Raw genomic sequence first — 25,039 nt, 5'->3', positions numbered from 1 at the left:
TGCGGACATACTGCAGGAGACAATCAGAGACTGCGGACATACTGCAGGAGACAATCAGAGACTGCGGACATACTGCAGGAGACAATCAGAGACTGCGGACATACTGCAGGAGACAATCAGAGACTGCGGACATACTGCAGGAGACAATCAGAGACTGCGGACATACTGCAGGAGAATATCAGAGACTGCGGACATACTGCAGGAGACAATCAGAGACTGCGGAAATACTGCAGGAGACAATCAGAGACTGCAGACATACTGCAGGAGATTAACAGAGACTGTGGACATACTGCCGGAGATTAACAGAGACTGCGGACATACTGCAGGAGACAATCAGAGGCTGCGGACATACTGCAGGAGACAATCAGAGACTGCGGACATACTGCAGGAGACAATCAGAGACTGCGGACATACTGCAGGAGACAATCAGAGACTGCGGAAATACTGCAGGAGACAATCAGAGACTGCGGACATACTGCAGGAGACAGAGACTGCGGAAATACTGCAGGAGACAATCAGAGACTGCAGACATACTGCAGGAGATTAACAGAGACTGCGGACATACTGCAGGAGATTAACAGAGACTGCGGACATACTGCAGGAGATTAACAGAGACTGCGGACATACTGCAGGAGACAATCAGAGACTGCGGACATACTGCAGGAGACAATCAGAGACTGCGGACATACTGCAGGAGACAATCAGAGACTGTGGACACACTGCAGGAGATTACCAGAGACTGCGGACATACTGCAGGAGACAATCAGAGACTGCAGACATACTGCAGGAGACAATCAGAGACTGCGGACATACTGCAGGAGACAATCAGAGACTGCGGACATACTGCAGGAGACAATCAGAGACTGCGGAAATACTGCAGGAGACAATCAGAGACTGCGGACATACTGCAGGAGACAGAGACTGCGGAAATACTGCAGGAGACAATCAGAGACTGCAGACATACTGCAGGAGATTAACAGAGACTGCGGACATACTGCAGGAGATTAACAGAGACTGCGGACATACTGCAGGAGATTAACAGAGACTGCGGACATACTGCAGGAGACAATCAGAGACTGCGGACATACTGCAGGAGACAATCAGAGACTGTGGACACACTGCAGGAGATTACCAGAGACTGCGGACATACTGCAGGAGACAATCAGAGACTGCGGAAATACTGCAGGAGACAATCAGAGACTGCGGACATACTGCAGGAGACAGAGACTGCGGAAATACTGCAGGAGACAATCAGAGACTGCAGACATACTGCAGGAGATTAACAGAGACTGCGGACATACTGCAGGAGATTAACAGAGACTGCGGACATACTGCAGGAGATTAACAGAGACTGCAGACATACTGCAGGAGACAATCAGAGACTGCGGACATACTGCAGGAGACAATCAGAGACTGTGGACACACTGCAGGAGATTACCAGAGACTGCGGACATACTGCAGGAGACAATCAGAGACTGCAGACATACTGCAGGAGACAATCAGAGACTGCGGAAATACTGCAGGAGACACTCAGAGACTGCGGACATACTGCAGGAGACAATCAGAGACTGCGGAAATTCTGCAGGAGACACTCAGAGACTGTGTACATACTGCAGGGGACAATCAGAGACTGCGGACATACTGCAGGAGACAATCAGAGACTGCGGACATACTGCAGGAGACACTCAGAGACTGCGGACATACTGCAGGAGACAATCAGAGACTGCGGACATACTGCAGGAGACAATCAGAGACTGCGGACATACTGCAGGAGACACTCAGAGACTGCGGACATACTGCAGGAGACAATCAGAGACTGCGGACATACTGGAGGAGACAATCAGAGACTGCGGACATACTGCAGGAGACAATCAGAGACTGCAGACATACTGCAGGAGACAATCAGAGACTGCGGACATACTGCAGGAGACAATCAGAGACTGCGGACATACTGCAGGAGACAATCAGAGACTGTGGACATTATACAGGGGATGGTCAGAGAACTTTCAGCAATGCACAGCTTTACAGTTAAATAACACAGCTCAGGGTTTAAACAGTCAGGCATTCTATGGTTGTAAGGACATTCCTGGCCAGCCAAACTCATTACATACATTCAGGTGTGTGGGAGGGGCTTCCACTCTCTGCTCTCACTAAAGCAGCTGGGAGCTCCACTGATGCTTTGTTGAGGGGCCCACATCACCCGTGAATGGTCGCCCCCATGACAGCTTTGCAGAGGGCACAGAGGACATGGGAGGATGTATTCCGCGCTAGCCAGCTAAGAGGGGCGGGGCCGGGAGCTCCACTGACCCACGTGCAGCCTGTGTACTGGGAATAGAGCGCCTGTAGTGAGAGCCAGTGATCGGAGTGGGAGTGTCATTGGAGCTCCCGGCCCCGCCCCCGGACCTCTGTATTCACCAGCCAGTATAGAGGGGGTGGGGCCGGAAGCTCCACTGACACTCCCACTCCGATCACTGGCTCTCACTACAGAAGCTCTTTTCCGAGTACACAGGCTGCACGTGGGTGGGGTCAGAGCGTCAGTGGAGCTCCCGGCCCCCTTCCCTCTCAGCTGGCTAGCGAGGAATACATCCTCCCGTGTCCTCTGTGCGCTCTGCAAAGCTGTGATCGGGGCCCCAATTCACGGCTAGCGCGGGCCCCCCTACAAAGATTGGGCCCAGGGCAAGTGCCCCGTTTGCCCTGCGCTAAAGACGGCCCTGACCAACAACCTAAAAAGATCAATAGATCCAAAAGGGGTTCCCGAGGGGGGAGGCGAATCCGCTCAAAAAAAAGAAGGCGGGTATAAGGGATGCTGGCCTCTTTAATTTGAGCACTGCTACCATCACAGTTGAAGAAAAACATGTTCTTAACCATGGTCTCAAGTTCGCCCCCTCTAAAACTTGGAATACATTCCAGACTTTCATAGATCTCCACAAATATATGTGTAAGATTAACATTAAAAGGTATATGATTACTAGGGATGAGCGGAACACCCCGCGGTTCGGTTCACATCCAGAACATGCCAACGGACCGAAAGTTCGCACGAACTTTTGTACACCGTTAAAGTCTATGGGACTCGAACGTGAGAAATCAAATGTGCAAATTTTAAAGGCTAAAGGCATTTTTATTGTCCTAAAAAGGGTTTAGGGACCCGGGTCCTGCCCCAGGGGACATGTATCAATGCAAAAGAAAGTTTTAAAAACAGCCATTTTTTCGGAAGCAGTGATTTTAATGATGCTTAAAGTGAAAAAATAAAAGTGAAATATTCCTTTAAATATCGTACCTGGGGGTGTCTATAGTATGCCTGTAAAGTGGCGCGTCTTTCCCGTGTTTAGAACAGTCCCTGCACAAAATAACATCTCTAAAGGAATAAAAGTCATTAAAAATTGCTTGCGGCTGTAATGTAATGTCAGGTCCTGGCAATATGGGAGAAAATTATTGAGAAAAATGGCATGGGTACCCCCCCAGCCCATTACCAGGCCCTTTGAGTCTTATATGGATATTAAGGGGAACCCCACATCCAAATAAAAAAAAAAAAGGCGTGGGGTCCCCTGGCCCTATATACTTTGAACACCATTATACAGGCGGTCCCCGGGTTACAAACAAGACGGGGACTGCAGGTTTGTTCTTAAGTTGAATCTGTTTGTAATTTGGAACAGGTACATTTTTTAAGTGTAGCTCCAGCCAAAAAATCTATTTTTAAGCTTTTTTGGATAACATAGGAAAGGGTTATCATCACCCCTATAACATTTGTTTTGTTGTCTGTGCCCTTGAAGATTTCACCTCACTTTCTGTCCCAATGACAATTGGATTTTGAAAATTTGGGTTTTTAGGGAAACAAGGATTGGTGATAAAGCATCAGTGGAGACACCTCTTTCCCATATTAACTCGTAGGCCTTAGGCCTTAGGTTTTGGTGGTACCAGAACACTGTAAGCCCTCACAGCTACTCTTGGTGGGTGCTGGAACGGGCCTTGCTGTGAAATAATAATATTAGATCAATAACTGTAATTACATGCCCCTGTTGAACAGGGTCAGAAAAATTGGGCCTTTGGTGGTGGTGGTGCCACAAGACTGTAAGCCCTCACAGTTACTCTTGGTGGGCGCTGGAATAGGCCCTGCTGTGAAATATTAGATCAAGAACTGTAATTACATGCCCCTGTTGAACAGGCGCAGAAAAATTGGGCCTTTGGTGGTGGTGGTGTCACAACACTGTAAGCCCTCACAGTTACTCTTGGTGGGCGCTGGAACGGGCCCTGCTGTGAAATATTATACCAAGAATTGTAATAAGATGCCCCTGTTGAACAGGGGCAGAAAAATTGGGCTTTTGGTGGTGTGGTGGTGTTGCGACAACACTGTAAGCCCTCACAGTTACTCTTGGTGGGCGCAGGAATGGGCCCAGCTGTGAAATATTAGATCAAAAATCGTAATTACACGCCCCTGTTAAACAGGGGCAGAAAAATTGGTCTTAGGCAGTGGTGCCACAACACTGTAACCCCTCACAGATTCTGTTGTTAAGCGCAGGAATGAGCCCTGCTGTGAACTATTAGATCAAAAATTGTAATTACGCGCCCCTGTTAAACAGGGGCAGAAAAAGTGGGCCTTAGGCGGTGGTGGTGGTGACACAACACTGTAAAGCCTCACAGATACTCTTGTTGGGCGCAGGAACAGGCCCTGCTGTGAAATATTACAGCAAAAATTGTAATTACACGGCCCTGTTACACAGGGGCAGAAAAATTGGGCCTTAGGCACTGGTGCTGGTGCCACAACACTACAACCCCTCACAGGTACTCTAGTTGAGTGCAGGAACGAGCCCTGCTGCAAAATATTACAGCAAAAATTGTAATTACATGCCCCTGTTAAACAGGGGCAGAAAAATTGGGCCTTAGGCACTGGTGCTGGTGCCACAAAACTACAACCCCTCACAGATACTCTAGTTGAGCGCAGGAACGAACCCTGCTGCAAAATATTACAGCAAAAATTGTAATTACAAAAAAAATTAGGCTTTAGGCACTGGTGCTGGTGCCCAGAACCAAAAATGTTCTTAGAAGCTATCAACATGAACATTGAGGAGGAATAGGATAGTCATTCAGCATCAGCATAGGCAGTCTTCAAGGGATCTCACATTCATAAAAAAATTAATTGGTTACATCAGCATCAGGTGCTTGGTAGCTGGTGATCTAAGACTGATTCATTTTTATGAAGGTGAGCCGATCAACCGAGTCTGTAGACAGTCGCACTCTGTGATCAGTTACGAAGCCTCCAGCAGCACTGAATGTGCGTTCAGATAGAATGCTGGATGCAGGACAGGCCAGTAGCTCAATTGCATACTGTTCAAGCTCTGGGCAGTGATCCATCCTCAAGACCCAGTAACCCGGTGGATTTTTGGTTGGAAAGGTCTCCAAGTCTGATCTTGCCCCAAGGTATTCCTGCACCGTGTAAATCAGACACTGGCGATGGTTGCTGGAACCGATCAGACCTTGGGGCTGCGGACTAAAGAACTGTCTGAACGCATCGGTCAGACGGCCACCTTCTCCACCGCTCCTTCTGTGACTGACCGAAGCCTCAGCAACACGTTGTCCAGAAGGACCAGGAAATTGCAACTTCCCAGGCTCTGGAAACGCATTGAACAAAACTTTCTGCAAGGCCTCTGATCCCTCTGCGAAGGCTGGATAAGTTCCGCAACCTTACCCTTGTAACGTGGATCAAGAAGGGTTGCCAGCCAGTATTGATCCCTCTCCTTGATACCACAAATCCGAGGGTACTTTTGCAGGCTTTGCAGGATCAGGGAGGCCATGCAGCGTAGGTTTGCTGAGCCATTTGGTCCGGAGTCCTCTGGGGCACTAAGGATGACATGATCCGCAGCCACCTCCTCCCAGCTATGTACAAGTCCATGGGTTTCTGAGGACTGAAAACGATCCCTTGAAGACTGCTACTGATGCTGAGTGCCAGGCTCCACCTCCATGCTGACACAATCCTCCTCCTCCTCTTCCTGTGTGATCGGCGGGCATGCAGGAACACTGTCTGGATAAAGGGGGCCTTGAGAGCTAAGGAAGTCCTCCTCTTCCTCCCTCTGTTCTGCCTCAAGTGCCCTGTCCATTATTCCACGCAGCGTGTGCTCCAACAGGAAGACAAGAGGGACAGTATCACTGATGCATGCACTGTCATTGCTCACCATCCTCGTGGCCTCCTCAAATGGTGACAGAACAGTGCATGCATCCTTGATCATTAGCCACTGGCGTGGCGAAAAAAAGCCAAGCTCCCCTGACCCTGTCCTGGTGCCATACTCGCACAGGTACTCATTGATGGCCCTCTGCTGCATGTGCAGCCGCTGCAGCATTGCCAACGTTGAGTTCCACCTGGTGGGCATGTCACAGATGAGGCGGTTCTTGGGCAGGTTGCATTCCTTTTGAAGGTCAGCCAGCGGAGCACTGGCATTATATACTGGCAGAAATGCCCACAGACTTTCCTGGCCTGGCTCAGGAGATCCTGTAAGCCCGGGTACCTGCACAAGAACCGCTGCACCACCAAATTAAGGACGTGAGCCAAACAGGGAACATGTCAAATGTCCCTGTCGGAGGGCGGAGAGGAGGTTGGTGCCATTGTCTGCCTGAAGCTGGCGTGGCGTCAACCACCTCTGAACCTGCCCCTGGAGGCGTGGTGGCGGAACAAGCTCCAACATTACTGCACCCTGTCCTGCATCCTTCCCAGCTGCCAGCAGGGTTACCCAGTGCGCCATGAAAGAAAGGTAACGTCCCTGTCCATGTCTGCTGGACCATGAGTAAGCGGTAATATGCACCGCCCTGTTCAACGAGGCCAAGACATTGCCTTCCACATGCCGGTAGAGAGCCGGAATGGCCTTCCAAGAAAAAAAAAAGGCATTTGGGAACCTGCCACTGAGGTACCGCACATTCCACAAATTCTCGAAAGGGGGCAGAGTCTACCAGCTAAAAAGGCAGCAGTTGGAGTGCTAGCAATTTAGCCAAACTAGCATTCAGTCGCTGAGCATGTGGATGGCTGGGACCGAATTTCTTTCGACGGTTTAGCAACTGGGGTAGGGAAATTGGCCTGCTACAATCATATTTAGGTGTACCGCTAGCAGATTGCCCACAAGTGCTTGGGACACCTAATTCTACACCTTCATTCCTCTCAGTGCAGGTCTCTGAGAGGACTGAAGGTATAGTGGGGTTGGAGATCCCAGCTGATGAGGAGCAAGGAGAGGTCCGCCCTGTTCTTTGGTGTGGGTCTTTTAAGTACTGTTGCCAACAGACTGCATGGAAGCTCGACATATGTCTGGTCAAGCATGTGGTGCCCAAGCAGCTGCAGTTTTGGCCACGCTTGATACGCTTCAGACATATGTTGCAAACAGCAATGGTGCGATCTGCTGCAAACGTCTCAAAAAAGGCCCACACCAAAGAACTTTTGAAAAAACGTGCAGAGTCAGCAGCGCCCTGCACATGCGGAGCTCTGCAATGTGATGCAGTAGGTTGGCTGTCCTTAAGCTGGCCCCTGGAGGGCATCCTGCCTTGCTGATGTGCCGCCTCCTCCTCCTCTCTTCTATCAGGCACCCACGTAGAGTCAGTGACCTCATCATTACCTCCCTCCTTGCCACTGGAGCAAACCTGGCAGTATGCTGCAGCTGGGGAAACATGACTGCCAGTTACTTGTCGTTCTTGGGCACCCCCTCTCTCTGAGCTCACCTTGCTGCCTTCATCCTCAACCTGGGTACCATCATCGGAGCCTTCAAAATGCTGCGCATCCTCCTGCAGCATGTACCCGACACTGTAGTCGAACAGTTCGGGGGACTCCTCACGACATGATGGTGGGGCTAGGGAAGGAGTGACTGATGCCATTGAGCCAATGAAATAGGGCGCTTTGGCAGCTGCATTGGCAGCCAAACTTGTCTTAGCCTGGGTGACAGAGGATGAGGAGGATGAGGACGGCTTTGTGATCCACTCTACCAACTCTTCTGCATGTTGTGGCTCAGCACGGCCAGCTGTCAAAAAAAAGGACAAACGTGCCCCACGGCCACGTGCTGAGGATGAACCGTGTAAACGACCAGCACTGTTGGCTGTAGACACAAAGCCTGCTTGCCCTCTTTTAGTGGCCTGTGAGTGTCTGCCTTTCCTTGGTGACCTTCAGACATGCTGTAAATTTGAATTAGCAAAACACCACCTGAAGTTTACTAGAAAAAGTACACCAGGAATGGCCTGCAGTCAGGTATAGGCTTGGCTAGACTAGAATGCAGTGGATATATATGTAGGAGACTGTGTATATATCTTTATGCACTGCAGATCACTTAATCACCTGCCTGGCCTGCCTGAAAGTGTCATTGAAAGCGTACACCAGGAATGTCCTATAGTCAGGTATAGGCTTGGCTAGACTAGAATGCAGTAGATATATATGTAGGAGACTGTATATATATCTTTATGCACTGCAAATCACTGAATCACCTGCCTGCCTGCCTGAAAGTGTCGTTGAAAACGTACACCAGGAATGGCCTGTAGTCAGTAGACATGTGCGCCGTCAATAAATTAGTTTAGTTTCGTTCTGTTCCGTTTTGTATTAGAATTAATTCGTATTTCGTAATTTGTGTCCGAAATTCAATTTAAATTCGTACAAAGTACGAATTTTTGTTAGGTTCGTTAACTTTTCGTAACAATTACGAATGTTCGTTATGATGAATTTATCATTATGAGGGGCTCCCACCATCCCTGTGCTGACTTCCTGGGTTTTTAACTTTTAGGTTCGTTAACTTTTCCTTACAATTACGAATGTTCGTTAGGAATTTGGATCCAAAATTTGTAAACGAAATTTCGTACAAAATTCGGAAGCATAGCAATTCGTATTTCGGATGCTCCTGAATGTACGAATTTACGGAAATTCGTATGAAACTAATCGCACATGTCTAGTAGTCAGGTATAGGCTTGGCTAGACTAGAATGCAGTGGATATATATGTAGGAGACTGTATATATATCTTTATGCACTGCAGATCATTGAATCACCTGCCTGGCCTGCCTGCCTGAAAGTGTATTTGAAAACATACACGAGCAATGGTCTGCAGTCAGATATAAGCGTGGCTAGACTGGAATGTAGTGGATATATATATGTTGGAGACTGTATATATATTTAATGCACTGCAGATCACTGAATCACTTGCCTGCCTGAAAGTGTATTTGAAAGCGTACACCAGGAACTACCTGCAGTCAGACATAGGCTTGGCTAGACTAGAATGCAGTGGATATATATATGTAGAAGACTGTATATATATTTTATGCACTGCAGATCACTGAATCACCTGCCTGCCTGCCTGAAAGTGTATTTGAAAACATACACCAGCAATGGTCTGCAGTCAGATATAAGCGTGGCTAGACTGGAATGCAGTGGATATATATATGTTAGAGACTGTATATATATTTAATGCACTGTAGATCACTGAATCACTTGCCTGCCTGCCTGAAAATGTATTTTAAAAAAACGTACACCAGCAATGGCCTGCAGTCAGATACAGGCTTGGCTATACTGGAATGCAGTGGATATATATATATATATATATATATATATATATATATATATATATATATATATATATATATATATATATATATATATATATATATATATACAGGGTATATATATATGTAGGAGACTGTATACAGGGGGTCCCTGGGTTACAAACAAGATAGGGACTTTAGGTTTGTTCTTAAGTTGAATTTGTTTGTAAGTCGGAACAGGTACATTTTTTAAGTGTAGCTCCAGCCAAAAAATCTATTTTTAAGTTTTGCAGATAGCATAGGGAAGGGTTATCACCCCGGTAACATTTGTTTTGCTGTGTGTGCCCCTGTTCAGAAGATTTCACCTCACTTTCTGTCCCAATGACAATTGGATTTTGAAAATTTGGGGTTATTAGGGAAATAAGGATAGGTGATAAAGCATCAGTGGAGACACCTTTTTTCCATATTAACTCTTACAGGAGTGAATTTCCCTTCCTAGGGGTAGATTTCCTCTCACTTCCTGTTGTCTCCCCCCATTTGTAAGTAGGAGTCGTTTGTAAGTCGGATGTTTGTAAGTAGGGGACCCCCTGTATATATTTTATGCACTGCAGATCACTGAATCACCTGCCTGCCTGCCTGAAAGCCTATTTGAAAACGTACACCAGGAACTACCTGCAGTCAGATATAGGCTTGGCTAGACTAGAATGCAGTGGATATATATGTAGGAGACAGTATATATATTTTATGCGCTGCAGATCACTGAATAACCTGCCTGGCCTGCCTGCCTGAAAGTGTATTTGAATATGTACACCAGGAATGGTCTGCAGTGTAGTAGGAGTGATCAGATGTTTAGAAAAGGACTTGATAGTCTTAAAAAACACAATGATATAGTGGTTTGTCCCGCTGATAAGGGAGGAGGTGTGGTAATTCTGGACAAGGAAGCTTATCAGACTGAGATGTTAAGGCTGTTGTCAGATCAGGACACTTATGTTCCTCTGAGGGGTAATCCCATTTTCAATTACAAGAAAGATCTGCTGAGTTTGGTTGATGAAGGTTTTAATAAAAACCTGCTCACTAAGAAAGAGAAATTATTTTTAGTTCCGGTGGCCCAGAGGGTTCCAGTGATCTATTATTTGCCAAAGGTCCATAAGGACCCTCTTCATCCCCCTGGGAGGCCAATTGTCAGCGGCATTACATCAAGGTTTGGCAAATATATAGACCACTTTTACAGCCTCTGGTTGTCAAGACATCTTTCTTGAGGGATTCCACTCAAGTTATTAATGCTTTAAGGCTGGTACAGTTGAAAGACAACTATATCTTGGCCACTGTTGACGTTTCATCTCTTTATACCATCATTTCACATCAACATGGTAGTAAGGCAGTAGATTATTATCTACGCTCAAGTAACCTTAAAAGGTCTCAGAGAAAATTTTTGTTGAAGCTACGCAATGAGCCATAACTATTTTTGGTTTAAGGGTGCCTATTATTTGCAGAACAGGGGAATGGCCATGGGGGCTAAATTTGCCTGCTTCTTTGGACTGCACTTTTTAGACTTTTTACCCTTTACTTATATTTTATTATATTCTTTATTTTGGACATTTTTTATATGCCACTATGTGCCATTAGTTCTACATCTTTCTGCACATATATTTTATGCACATTGCACTTTAGTGAATTAGTTTATTATATTGCTTATTGCATTACATCACTATTAGTGGTTTTGCACTTATTGTACATTGCTTATGTCATTTATTGACCATCCATTTTTGTATTATATTTATCTTATTATTGCACCATATTTACTTATTTATTTTGATTTATTGGTTTATCAGTTGTTGCACTTAGGCTGAGGTAGCGCTACATATTTTTATATAAATAATTGAATATGGCTCTTTACAGGAAAGAGCAGCCAATTCTGATACCCTCCTTGCAGAAGATATAGCAACCAGAAATACTAATTTCCTTGTCAGAAGGACCAAGGGAGTATGTTGTATCGGCTGCTCAAAAGATTGTTTTTGTAATACCGACAGAACTAAGTTCAAGTCCCAAGGGTTCAAGAGTAACCTAACTGGCGGATTAAGCCGCATTACCCCTTGCATAAAACCCCTGACCAAAGAATGTGAAGCAAGCGGTCTTTGAAATAAGACCGACAAAGCCGAGACTTGGCTTTTTAATAGTACTCAAGGCCAGCTTCATTTCTACCCCTAACTGTAGAAAGTCAGGAATTCTACCTATGTTATACTTCCGCGGGTGCCAACCCCTGGATTCACACCAGGAAACATAAACCCTCCAGACTCTAAAATATATGACTCTGGTAGCATTAATCACGGTAGAAATCACTGACCCAGAGACACCACGTCTCTTCAGAATGTGGGCTTCAATAGCCAAGCCTTCAAACTTAGAGTTTGTAAGGTAGGATGGAATATTGGGTTCTGTGACAGCAGGTCTGGACGTAGTGGAAGGGTCCAAGGATCCCCCACCACCATCTTAATGATCTCTGCATACCAGGACCTTCTGTGCCATGTTGGGGCTACAAGAATTACCGGCTTCCTCTCCAGCTTGATCCTGCAAAGAAGCCGTGGCAGCAACTGAATAGGGGGAAATGCATAAACCAGTGAGAACTTTTCCCATGAGGTTACCAACGCATCGGTCCCATATGCAAATGGATCTCTTGTCCTCGACACAAAGTTGACCAACTTCATGTTAAAGCTGGACGCCAAAAGAACTACGTCCAGGATCCCCCATCTTTGGCATATAGCCAGAAAGATATCGGGGTGAAGGGACCACTCCCCCGGGAACAACTGCTGGTGACTCAAATAGTCCGTCTGCCAATACTCTATCCCCGGAATGAAGACTGCCGATAGGCAAGAAACATTCTTTTCTGCCAAGGCTAGAATATGGTTCACCTCTCTCTGAGCTGCGTGACTCTTGGTGCCCCCTTGGTGATTGATATAGGCCACAGCGGTGGCATTGTCGGATTGGATCCTGACAGGACAATCCCGTAACCTGAATGTCCAGACCTTCAGAGCCAGACGCGCTGTCCGAATCTCTTGGATGTTGATGGGAAAGACTCTTTCAGTTCTGGACCACTGTCCCTGGACAGTTGTCTTTTCCAATACTGCTCCCCAACCTGAAAGGCTGGCATCTGTCGTTACCACTTTCCATGTAACCGGTATGAAGGATTTTTCCTTCTGCAGATTCCTGGTTACCAACCACCAACTGAGGCTCTGGGCCACCCTTGGGGTCAGCCGCATAGGTAAATCTAGAGCTGGGACCTTTTTTTCCAAGCAGACAGGATACTGTTTTGCAACAGTCTTACAGTCTTGAATGGAACTGGGCATAGGGAACCGCCTCGAATGAAGCCACTATCTTCCCTAGCAAACTCATGCAAAGACGAATGGAGGGATCTCTTTTCCACCTGACCACCTGCACCAGCTCTTATGGCGCTGATCTTTGCCTGGGGCAAAAACACCTCTTTATGGGCTGTGTCTATGATCAGACCTAAGTGTTCCAGCCTTTTTAGTGGTTTTAAGGAAGACTTTTATAGGTTGAGAATCCAACCTAGGCTTTCCAGGTATTTGACTGTGCTGTACACACTTTGCTTGGGGCGAACAACTGACCAGTCTACCAGCAATAGATCGTCCAGGTATGCCAGCCCAAAGGGCAAGGCTACAAACTGAAAATGGTGCTGTTCTACCTCGAACCGCAGAAATCTTTGGTGAGCGGGAAACATAGGTACATGCAGATATGCATCCCTGATGTCGATAGATGCCAGAAGTTCCCCTCCTTGTAGGATAGAAACCACCCATCTGATCGACTCCATGCGAAAAGAGAGCACCTTCAGGAACTGATTCAAATTTTTGAGATCTAGAATGGGCCTGACATCTCCATTTGGTTTTGGCACTGTGAAGAGGTTCGAATAGAACCCCAAACCTTGCACTTCTGTGGGAATTTCCATGATCACCCCTTGAGCCAGTAATTGGTCTAATGCCTTAAAGAGAGCTTGCCTTTTTCCTGTATCTTTGGGAACGTTTGACGAGGCGATGGAAACTCTCGAAACACTAGTTTGTACCCTAGAGCTATTGTGGAGATGACCCATCCATCCTGAATTTCCTTTTGCCAGACTTCTGAGAACTGCAGAAGTCTTCTCCCCCACCCTGGTGAGTGGGGGCGCCCCTTCATGATGAGGTCTTAGAGTTCTGCTTTGTAGGTTCCTGCCTCCAGGACTTCTTTTGTCCCTGGGCCTGACCCTGAGGTTTTCCTCTAGACCCTGATGGCTGAGGCCGTCACGACTGTTTAGAGGCTGATGCCCCTGGCCCTCTTTAGCCTGCTTAAATGAAGGACGTTTATTCCTTCTTTTGACTGGAAAAATAGTACTTTTCCCTTCTAGAAATCTTTTGGATGTACTTGTCCAGATCATCCCCAAATAGCTGATCCCCATGAAAAGGAAAACCAGTCAGGAGCCTTTTGCATGGTGCCTCGGCTGACCAATTTTTCAACCACAGGATCCTACACATGTGCACTAGCACAAGCACAAGGCGAGGCGCCTGGTGAACAGAATCCTTAATGGTATCAATGGCAAAACATATGCCCTTAGCAGTTCCGGCCTGTTGCACAGGAATCTCCTTAAGGGCCTGTTTAAACTGGTCCTTTAGGGATTGAGAGATGCCTATTGCAGCGACTGCAGGCTGAGTAACTGCACCTGCCAAAGAAAAAAATAATTTTAAGAGGAATTCCAATCTTTTATCTGTTGGATCTCTAAGCATTTGAGCATTGTCTACTGGACAAGTTAGACTTTTATTCACACAAGAAATAGCAGTGGCAACTGCTGGTTAATTCAATTTTTTGGTGAATTTTTTCTCCATGGGATAAAGTACTAAAAATCTTTTTGGAGGGAGAAAATGCTTATCTGGGTGATCCCATTCAGGATAAATGAGCTGTTCCAGTAATGCATGGACAGGAAACGCATGTAAAGTCTGAAGAGGTTTTAGGGAACCCAAGGAAGAAACTGAACTTTTGGCTGACTCAGTTAAGGGCAGCTTGAAAGCGGAATGGACCATTTCTGTAAGGGACTGCACCAGCAATTTCTCAGATTGCGAGGCTGAAAAGGGCTCTTCCACCGTTGATTCCTCAGAAGAGGAATCATTTAAAAGTCTTTCCTCCTGATCCCCTGAGGGTAACACATCATCCTCCACCCCTTGTTCCCTTGATGAAGGTCCTAAGGTGTGGGAGGGGGATCTACTGCGCTTCCTATCCCTCTGGATGGAAGATGTGATTAAAGCCGCTAATCTCTCCTCTAGCCCCAGCAGGGTGGAGGAAAAGGCATCTTCAGTCACGTAGACAGGGGCTGAGATGTTAGAAGCAGCTGCAACACCCATTGCTCCCAATGGCTCACCCTGGCTAGCCACTTCTGGTATTTTAGGGGAAGATGGCATGGTGGAGGCATGACTAGAATCCTCAACGTCTGTGGGTGACGCTTTAGGTGCCTTTTTCAAGATATTTGCTCCAACTTTTTTGGGAGGCATAGTCCTAAGCACAAAAGCAGAGGCATTAAACAAATGCACCACTTGCTGACCTATAGTCCAGCAAATAAAATGCCGCTAGTAAAGTTCAGCCTGGTGCTGAGTAAAATGTATTCCTCCCTTCTTGGGAATGCCTGTATGCAACGCCTTACGTGCCCTCACCGCTCCTGTGTCCTGTGGATCTGAAAGCCAAACCCTCCAGCTTCCAGCTGAGAAGAGTCTGTTTTCTGGGCTCGGTGGCCCCGCGCCTGCGCCATGTGATCCTCGTGGATGCTACGTCCCACACACGGCGCCGCGCTAAGCCACGCCCACCTCTGTCACCAACCCGCCCCTCCTCTTTTTTAAAATTTAAAACAGTTCGCGCGGGCGCCGTTCGGGTCTGCCGTTCGGCAGACCCAGCGAGAGGGGAAGGGAGGCTGGATCACAGGCAAAAGTAAAACCAAACGCAGGGGAAGCTGCCGCACCCCCCGAGGGAGGAGGGGTAGGGGGGAGTACAAACTGCTGCTGTAACCTCCAGCCCCTTAGTTCCCCAGGGGGGAGAAGCGCAGTAATGTCAAATTGCCAATCTCCACTTGGATCCAGGAATCCTCCCTGCACAATGCTGCTGGCTGAGACCACACATGCTGGTAGCTGCTGACACAGAGCTGAACTGAGAGGCAACGTAAAAGGTATGTGCGTTTACTCCCTCTAGTGGAGAACTTAGGCATGACAACATTTTACTCAAGGAATAAAACCATAGGTGGACTTTTTACAGTTCCTAGGCTTCTTCACATACCTTATCCTCGCCGCAGTATTCTGCTGATATCAGACAGATCCAACCTTCACCCATCACGGCGGGCTGCGTTTCGTAAACCTTCAAGGACTGGGTCCCTTTTTATCGGGGTTCCACTCCCTTGAACCTGTATAGCACCCCGCCAGGAAAACCTTATGGTAATGTGAGCATGCCCAAAGCAATGGGTCCCGGGGTCCAGCCCTCCAAAGAGAGACGTTACAGGCAAAACCCTGTTCTTCTAATATGAGGCCCAGGTACCATCCGCTTTGGCCTCAGTGGCACTTTGGATGGATCCGGTCGGTTGAAGCTGTTTTAATCCAGTAAGGATCCTTTCAGCGGAGCTCTTCAGAGCACATATTCAATCGTGACCAAAACCTTAGACACTGGCGAAAAAACTGAAGTACTCCCGGTAATCGGAGGGGTTATATAGGGAGGGGGACTTCCTGTCTTGGGTGTGCCAGTATCCATCACCTGAAGGTGGCCTATAACCCACATAGTTATTACTATGCTGTTCTGTGTCCCATGATGTACGATAAAGAAAAAAAAATATTTTCAAAATTCTTGCTCTTTGTTTGTTTATAGCGCAAACAATAAAAAAAGAGGTGATCAAATACCACCAAAAGAAAGCTCTATTTGTGGGGAAAAATAGGACGTCAATTTTATTTGGGTACAGTGTCGCACAACCATGCAATTGTCAGTTAAAGCGACGCAGTGCCGTATCGTAAACAATGGGCTGGTCATTAAGGGGGCAAATCCTTCCGGGGGACTGAAGTGGTTAAGGCCTCAATTTTCTCAAAGCCATAAAGTACATCTATTTTCTGTTAAAATCAGCTGAAGCATGCACTTCAATAATTAAAATCTCTTTGAACCTATTCACACCAGCTTTGCTCTCTGAAAAGCATTTCAATTGCTCTTCAGAGAGCAATTGGCTGGTGTTGAGGAGGGGTTGTATCAGTTGCTGGGTGGTGACAATGGGGGATAAAAGGGTTGCATGTGTGAAATTTGTCATTTCCCCTCTGATGCCTTTTTCCAGCATTCGGGTTCTTTTCAAACAAAGCCGGTTCGCTCAGCGGGGGATGGGTGATCACATTCCCTGCGGAATTGGAGCTGAATGGGGCAGAGGTCGGTGTTTTGTCATCCGTGCCCCTTCAGTTTGTGTCCACATACACCACACAGAGCACAGGGGGTGCACTTATAATGGCTCTATGGGTAGTCAGATGTAAACACTCATGTCCATCTACATCAAGATAACCTCTGATCTGTCATGTTTAGGTCCTTTTCTTGTCCTCCTGAAGACCTACATGGAGCTTTCAATCAGGCCCACATGAGAAACTGACAGGTGGGCCCAATTGGAAAGCTTGGGGCGAAAGGTTCTTAAAGTGGAATGGTTGGGGGCAGTAAAAACACGGCTCAGCGGTGTGATTTTACTGCCCCACCAAACACAAGTGTAAAGTAACATCTCATCATTCCGATGATCAGAGTGCAGCAGGTGGTCTATGGCTCGGTCACATTGTTACATGGCTGTTGGGTGCTGACTTTACTTAGGGTTGTCCCCATAACACTTTTTTAAGACCGAGTACAAGCACTGATACTTTTTTTTTTCAAGTACTCGCCGATACCGATTGTGGTGTGTGTGTGTGGTGTGTGCTGCCACTTACCTGAGGCTGTGTAGTGATTACACATGGTGCTCCCTTTCAGCTGTCTGCCCGTGTAGTGCCCTCGCCCACACATTACACACGCTGCTCCCTTTCAGCTGTCTGCCCGTGTAGTGCCCTCGCCCACACATTACACACACTGCTTCCTTTCAGCTGTCTGCCCATGTAGTGCCCTCGCCAACACATTACACACGCTGCTCCCTTTCAGCTGTCTGCCCGTGTAGTGCCCTCGCCCACACATTACACACGCTGCTCCCTTTCAGCTGTCTGCCCGTGTAGTGCCCTCGACCACACATTACACACGCTGCTCCCTTTCAGCTGTCTGCCCGTGTAGTGCCCTCGCCCACACATTACACACGCTGCTCCCTTTCAGCTGTCTGCCCATGTAGTGCCCTCGACCACACATTACACACGCTGCTCCCTTTCAGCTGTCTGCCCGTGTAGTGCCCTCACCCACACATTACACACGTTGCTCCCTTTCAGCTGTCTGCCCGTGTAGTGCCCTCACCCACACATTACACACACTGCTCCCTTTCAGCTGTCTGCCCGTGTAGTGCCCTCGCCAACACATTACACACGCTGCTCCCTTTCAGCTGTCTGCCCGTGTAGTGCCCTCGCCAACACATTACACACGCTGCTCCCTTTCAGCTGTCTGCCCGTGTAGTGCCCTCGACCACACATTACACACGCTGCTCCCTTTCAGCTGTCTGCCCGTGTAGTGCCCTCGACCACACATTACACACGCTGCTCCCTTTCAGCTGTCTGCCCGTGTAGTGCCCTCGCCCACACATTACACAAGCTGCTCCCTTTCAGCTGTCTGCCCGTGTAGTACCCTCGCCCACACATTACACAAGCTGCTCCCTTTCAGCTGTCTGCCCGTGTAGTGCCCTTGCCAACACATTACACACACTGCTCCCTTTCAGCTGTCTGCCTGTGTAGTGCTCTCACCAAAACATTAGACACGCTGCTCCCTTTCAGCTGTCTGCCCGTGTAGTGCCCTCGCCAACACATTACACACGCTGCTCCCTTTCATCTGTCTGCCCATCTCATGTCAAACTCTCCCTCAGTCTGCTGCACTTACTAAGGGAACGCTGCACAAAAGGATTACTCCCCTGGCATCAGCAGCAGCACTATATGCACAGCTCCATTTGCAGCAAGGACTTCTCTGCCTGCACCCGAAAATAGGAAAAAGCCTCCCCCCCGCTGCTCTCATCTCCTGGGCCCCCCTGCTGACTTATTATTTATTTAAGAAGAAATTAACTATAAGGCTGCGGCCCCCCACCCCCCCATCGTTGAGCTGATGGGGCCCGGGTCTGATACATCAGAGCTAGTTGTACTGCCCTATATGGGCGGAGTCCTGGTTTAGGAGAACCAATCTGCTCATGTCTAGTAATAATCTTTATATCTCTATTTTAGTAGATGGACGGGAGATGAGGAAAACCTCAGAGGATTGTCTCACTTTGTCTCCAGACTGTAAAGTAGAAGATGAGGACATCACACAGTATAGTCCAGGAGAAAACCTGACTACCTCAAATGTCCATCCGGCACCACACAGTGTAGATGGACCATCGTATTCCTCTTATCCTGAGGAACCTCAGACTGTGAGGGACGGTGCCGTCCATCCAACAGAGAAGAGGTTTTCCTGCACTGAGTGCGGGAAGTGTTTCCGTTTTAAATCTGAATTTAATATAAGATCTCACACAGGAGAGAAGCCGTATTCCTGTCCTGAGTGCGGGAAATATTTTTCAGCAAAGTCTAACCTTTACACACATCAGAGATCTCACACGGGGGAGAAGCCATATTCCTGAAAAATAGGAGTTTCCAGATTAGAAACGTTCTGGATATATGAATTACAGACCCACTATCCACAAGGTATGAATGTAGAGTGGGATATTAATTCATTCATTAACCAGTCATAATCGGAACGTTTCCTAATTTTTAGACCAATCAAATTCATATATTAATTTTTATCTATTATACTGAATTTTAGTTTTTTGATAAATTTTTTGGGGGATGTTGATATTCATGCTTTGCTTCTACCCATTGTTTGTTTACTAATGTACACTGTCCACTGATGACCCCATCTGGTTATTAACACATGGTCCTAGTTTTTTATATTTTTTACATTTTTCAACCCACATATAAATTATCCCCATTTAAATATGGGACATGTATATTGTAAGGTTCCCCCTTTTTCACATTAGGGTCTGGCATAAGTATGTGCTGATCTTTAAATTTACGTTTTTGTACCCAATTGTATGCCTCGATCAGAGTGAGGCTTGGTTTTGAGCACTGACCCTCTGGCGTGCAACGTTCGTGACGTAATCACGTCACGCGTTGCGGTCACATGATCTGCTTCTGTGTGAGACTTGTTTATTGTACTGGCAGTAAGTTGCGACGCTACGTAGCGGACGCAACGGCATCATGGAGTCTCTCCAGAAGGAGGCTTGGTCCGGCCGTGATTGCGGTCATTTCTGGGAGTTACGTTCGAGTACGCTCTGACGGCGTGACGACATGTGGCTCGACCTTGAGTTCCTTTTGGAACGAGGCTTGGCTACAGCAAAGGAAGGGAAACTCTTTCTTTTGCCTGTATTATTTGTTTTTAGGTAAAAATTGTTTTATCATATATCAGACCATTCAGCTTGGTATATTCAAAAATATTAAAAATATTACATTTTGATCAGTCCCACTTACTACCATATTTTTCTCTGGACCTAGACACCGGAAGTGAATTAATTTATGCTGCACTTCCGGTTTGCTGCAGTTTCCAATTGGGGTCATTTGGGCTTTATAAGCGGTGGTGTTTGGGTGGTCCGCACCCCAGAAGATGGCTTATTAGCAGAAATGCGTTGGGTGGACTTACTCATTTACCGCTTGTGTTTCCATATATGCCTTTTTGATGACCGATATCATGTGAGTGTATTACTTTTTATCAAATTAAACTTTGTACCTACGGTATCACGCTATGCGAGTTTTATTTGTTTTTGCATGGTTTGTGATTACCTGATCTGAGTTCTTCATTTGGAGTAGTATCCACAAGTTGATGTCCGGAATATCTGCACCAAGTTATCGTGGCTGTTCAAGCAGGCGCATCTCTCCAGATAGCTGAATTTAAGCCTTTATGACTTGGGTAGCATAAGCTTCCCCAAGTCATCGACATCTGGTGAGCCCCCTTACGATTACTGGTGGTGGCTGACAAACATGCCTCTGGATTTATGTGATTGTCTTCTTTAAATTTTGGACTTTCCTTTAATCAGTGACACTTTCTGATTTACTGTGATTGGACATTCTGTGTCCCAGCGTGGCACTTTGTTGTTTTGATTTCACCTAATTTTTTTTTTATACACTTAATTCATTATACAGTTAATTTGTGATATATTTAGTCATTTTTCTTATTGTTACTTATGAACAGCACTGTTTATATTGTGGGATATTTAATCCATTATTGGTTTAATGATCTATTTATAATTTATAGCGCTACACTTTATTTTTCACGTTTTGGTGCTTTGGTCTATAGCTGTGTTGGCTGCTATTTTTTACACAGTACTGTAATTTCTTTTTCTTTTTTTATTTTCATTTCTGAGAAGCCATATTCCTGTCCTGAGTGCAGGAAATGTTTTTTACTGAAGTTCAATCTTCACACACATCAGAGATCTCACGCGGGGGAGAAGCTGTATTCCTGTCCTGAGTGCTGGAAATGTTTTTCACAGAAGTCCGATCTTTACAAACATCAGAGATCTCACACGGGGGAGAAGTCGTATTTCTGTCCTCAGTGTGGGAAATGTTTTTCAGACAAATCCAATTTTAGCAGACATCAGAGATCTCACACGGGGGAGAAGCTGTATTCCTGTCCTGAGTGTGGGAAATGTTTTTCACAGAAGTCCAATCTTTACAGACATCAGAGATCTCACACGGGAGAGAAGCCGTATTCCTGTCCTGAGTGCAGGAAATGTTTTTTTACTGAAGTTCAATCTTTACAGACATAAGAGATCTCATACAGGGGAGAAGCCGTATTCCTGTCCTGAGTGAGGGAATTGTTCCTCTCTGAAGTCCTGTCTTCCTGTACATCAGGGATCCCACACAACCTTCGAGATGTATTAGTGCCTTGAGTGTGGGAAATGTCTTCTATATGAATGTTGCTGGACATCACAGCTCTCATGTGGGGAAGAAGCACACCCTGATATACACCTCAGATATACTCCATGGCTGATCTTCATCATGTAAGAAACAGTTCCAGGGGTGTGGAGATTTTTTGAAAAAAAAAAAAAAATTACTTGTCCAAGGGATTAAATCGGGATCCCAAGTCTCTTATGACAATCTCCGTATCCCTTATGACAATCTCCTGGTCCCCCATCTACCAGAGAGCTCAGGAGCGGTGTGGGAGTTCATTGAAAACTACAAGCCGACATCGGCAAAGGACAGAGCTCTGTGAATGAATAACACGGCTGCGCTCAGTTCATAAAGTGACAGCCAATACGGGGAACTTCTCCCCAAACTGCTGTCACACAGAGGACTCGGATCGCTGAGCCGCTCCAGGAACAGGAACATGTAACATCTTCCCGAAGGTGAACGTTTCCTTTAACCCTTTCACTGCCAGAGCCGTTTTGCTAGGGTTTTTTTTTTTTTGCTCACATGCTTAACCCCTTCAATACCGGACACTTTCACTCGCCTCCTGCCCAGGCCAATTTTCATCTTTCAGCACTCTCACACTTTGAATGACCATTGCGCAGTCTTGTAACACTGTACCCATATGACATTTTTATCTTTTTTCCCACAAATAGAGCTTTCTTTTAGTGGTATTTGATCATCACTGGGGTTTTTTTTATTTTGCTATAAAAAAAAAAACATAACATTTTGAAAAATATTTTTTTTTCTTTGTTTCTGTTATAAAATTTTGTAAATAAGTAAGTTTTCTCCTTCACTGAGGAGCACTGATGAGGAGGTACTGACAAGCATCTCTGGGCACTGATTGGCAAATGTGATTGGAATCACTGGTGGTCATCAATGGCAATCATTGCTGATGGACCTGTACTGATAATCAATGCTGAATATCAGTGCAGATCCCCCCCCGTCAGGAGATCCGCTGATCGGCTCTCCTCTACTCGCACTTTGTCAGCATAAATAAAGGAAAGCCAATAACCGGCACTTCCTGGTTACCATGTGATTAGCTTTGATTGGACACAGCTGATCACATGGTAAAGAGCCTACATCATAGGTGACACAGCGCACCACTGATCACCACGCGCGCCCGAGCGGCTTATTATGGAACGTCATATTATTATTATTATTATACAAGATTTATATAGCGCCAACAGTTTACGCAGCGCTTTACAATGTATAAGGGGGACAACACAATTACAGTATAGTTCAATACAAAAGGTACAGGAGGGCCCGGCTCGTAGAGCTTACATTCTAAAGGGAGGGGGTGGTGGTACAAAAGGTAATAGCTGCAAAGAATGATTTGATGGGGGTGGCTCAGGGACAGTTATGTGGGTGTGGGATAGGCTTCCCTGAGTAAATGAGTTTTCAGGGATCTCCTAAAGGTGGACAGGGTAGGGACTGATCGGACATACTGGAGCAGGGAATTCCAGAGGATGGGAGAGGCTCTGGAGAAGTCCTGAAGGCGAGCATGGGAGGAGGTAACAAGGGAGCTAGAGAGCAGGAGGTCCTGGGAAGAGCGGAGGGGGTGATTTGGGCGATATCTGCAGATGAGGTTGGTGAAGTAGATGGGGGCGATATGACATCCAGTCAGGATAGGGAAGTGATGTCATACATGTCACTTCTGGGTCAGGAACAAGAAGGGGAGGAGAGCGGATGTGTCTTCTCTCTCCTCCCTTCCCTCTACCCATCATCACCCGCTATGCTGGTCCCGAGTCCACAGATGGGTAAGAGGAGCCTGGGATACATAGAGAGTGTGTGTCGGTGTGGGGGTACTTTACTGGGGGGTGTGGAAACATTTGCTCAGCCACCAGAACGCTTCCATCCGACAAGTAAATCTGCTCCTTGTTTGCCCACAGCAGGGTTAAATGTTAAAAAAAAACCTACCTGTCTGGCCCTCAGAACTACATGTCCCGGGTGTCAGGCGGAATTGTACATCCCTGAGTTTATAAGGAGATCAGAGATCACCAAAGACATGGATGAAGTGTTGTACCGTTTTGGCCATTAATAGCAGGAGAAAAATAAAAATGGAGTTATTACTTTTCATTGGCTGAGTACATTTTGCGGTGTAAGATTTCACAAACACTTAGAGGTTTTTTTTTTCAATTAGTTGAATAAATGTGAGCAGCATTCACCCAGCTGTGATGAATATTGGATGTATTTTATTTCATACTCTGATTTCTTTGGCTCATCTAGTGGCCATAATGCGGTATTGTGCTATTTTTACTAACAGAGTTATCTTAGAAAAAATACCCCATTATGGTCACTAGATGGAGTTAGCGATCATAGGAAATCACGGTATTACATTATGGCCAGTAGGGATGGGCCGAACAGCCCCCAGTTTGGTTTGCACCATAACACCTCAAACAGGCAAAAAGTTCTAGTGAACATGCGAACCCTATTAAAGTCTATAGGACACGAACATGAAAAATCAAAAGTCCTCATTTTAAAAGCTTATATGCAAGTTATTGCCATAAAAAGTGTATGGGGACCCGAGTACTGTCCCAGGGGACATGTATCAATGCAAAACAAGTATTTTAAACAATTGTTTTTAAAGGAGCAGGGATTTCAATGATGCTAAAAGTGAAACAATTAAAAGTAAATATTCCTTTAACTATCGTGCCTGGGGGTCCCCTTAGTCTGCCTGTAAAGTAGCACATCTGTATGATGTATAGAACATGCCGCAGGAATAATGACATTTCTAAAGGAAAAAGTTTAATTGAAACTTGCTTGCGGCTGTAATTCATTGCCGGCTCCCGGCAATACAGATTAAAAACAGTGAAAAAAAAATGGCGTGGGGTAGCCCCAGTCCATATCAGGCCCTTGGGTCTAGTATCGATTTTAAGGGGAACCCAATTTTTTAAAAAAAATGGCATAGGGTCCCCCCGAAATCCATACCAGACCTTTATCCAAGCAAGCAGCCTGGCAGGTCAGGATAGGGGGGGACGAACAAGCGCCTCATGAACCATACCAGGCCACATACCCTCAACATGGGGCGGGTGCTTTGGGGTGCCCCCTAAAGCACCTTGTCCCCATATTGATGGGGACAAGGGACTCGTCCTCACAACCCCGGGTCTGCAGGTAAGGGGCTTATCAGAATCTGGAAGCCCCCTTTTAACAAGGGGGCCCCCAGATCCTGGCCACCCCCATGTGAATGGGTATCAGGTACATCGTACCCCTACCCATTCACTAAAAAAGAGTCATAAAGTGATAACCACAAGAGACGGTTTTTGATAAATCCTTTTTTAACCACAATTTTGAAAAAATTTAGATTTTTTTACTTTCTGCTATAATAAATATCCCAAAATAAATGTAAAAAAAAGAATTCCTTCATCAGTTTAGGCCAATATATATTCTGCTACATATTTTTGGTAAAAAAAAATCGCAATAAGCGTATATTGATTGGTTTGTGCAAAAGTTATAGCGTCTACAAAGTAGGGGACAG

The 25,039-nt window shown here is 46.2% G+C and overlaps 1 protein-coding gene across 1 annotated transcript in view; it reads right to left on the bottom strand.

The window, feature by feature from the left end:
- LOC141121929 (uncharacterized) overlaps nt 1-25,039 on the bottom strand; it is a 64,802-nt gene that overhangs the window by 25,690 nt on the left and 14,073 nt on the right. The gene's annotated exons all lie outside the window — the stretch shown is intronic.

The sequence above is a fragment of the Aquarana catesbeiana genome, unplaced genomic scaffold, assembly GCF_042186555.1.
Source record: "Aquarana catesbeiana isolate 2022-GZ unplaced genomic scaffold, ASM4218655v1 unanchor234, whole genome shotgun sequence".
NCBI lineage: Eukaryota > Metazoa > Chordata > Amphibia > Anura > Ranidae > Aquarana > Aquarana catesbeiana.
Note: the sequence above shows the minus strand (reverse complement) of the source record. Positions and strands in the feature narration are given on the sequence as shown.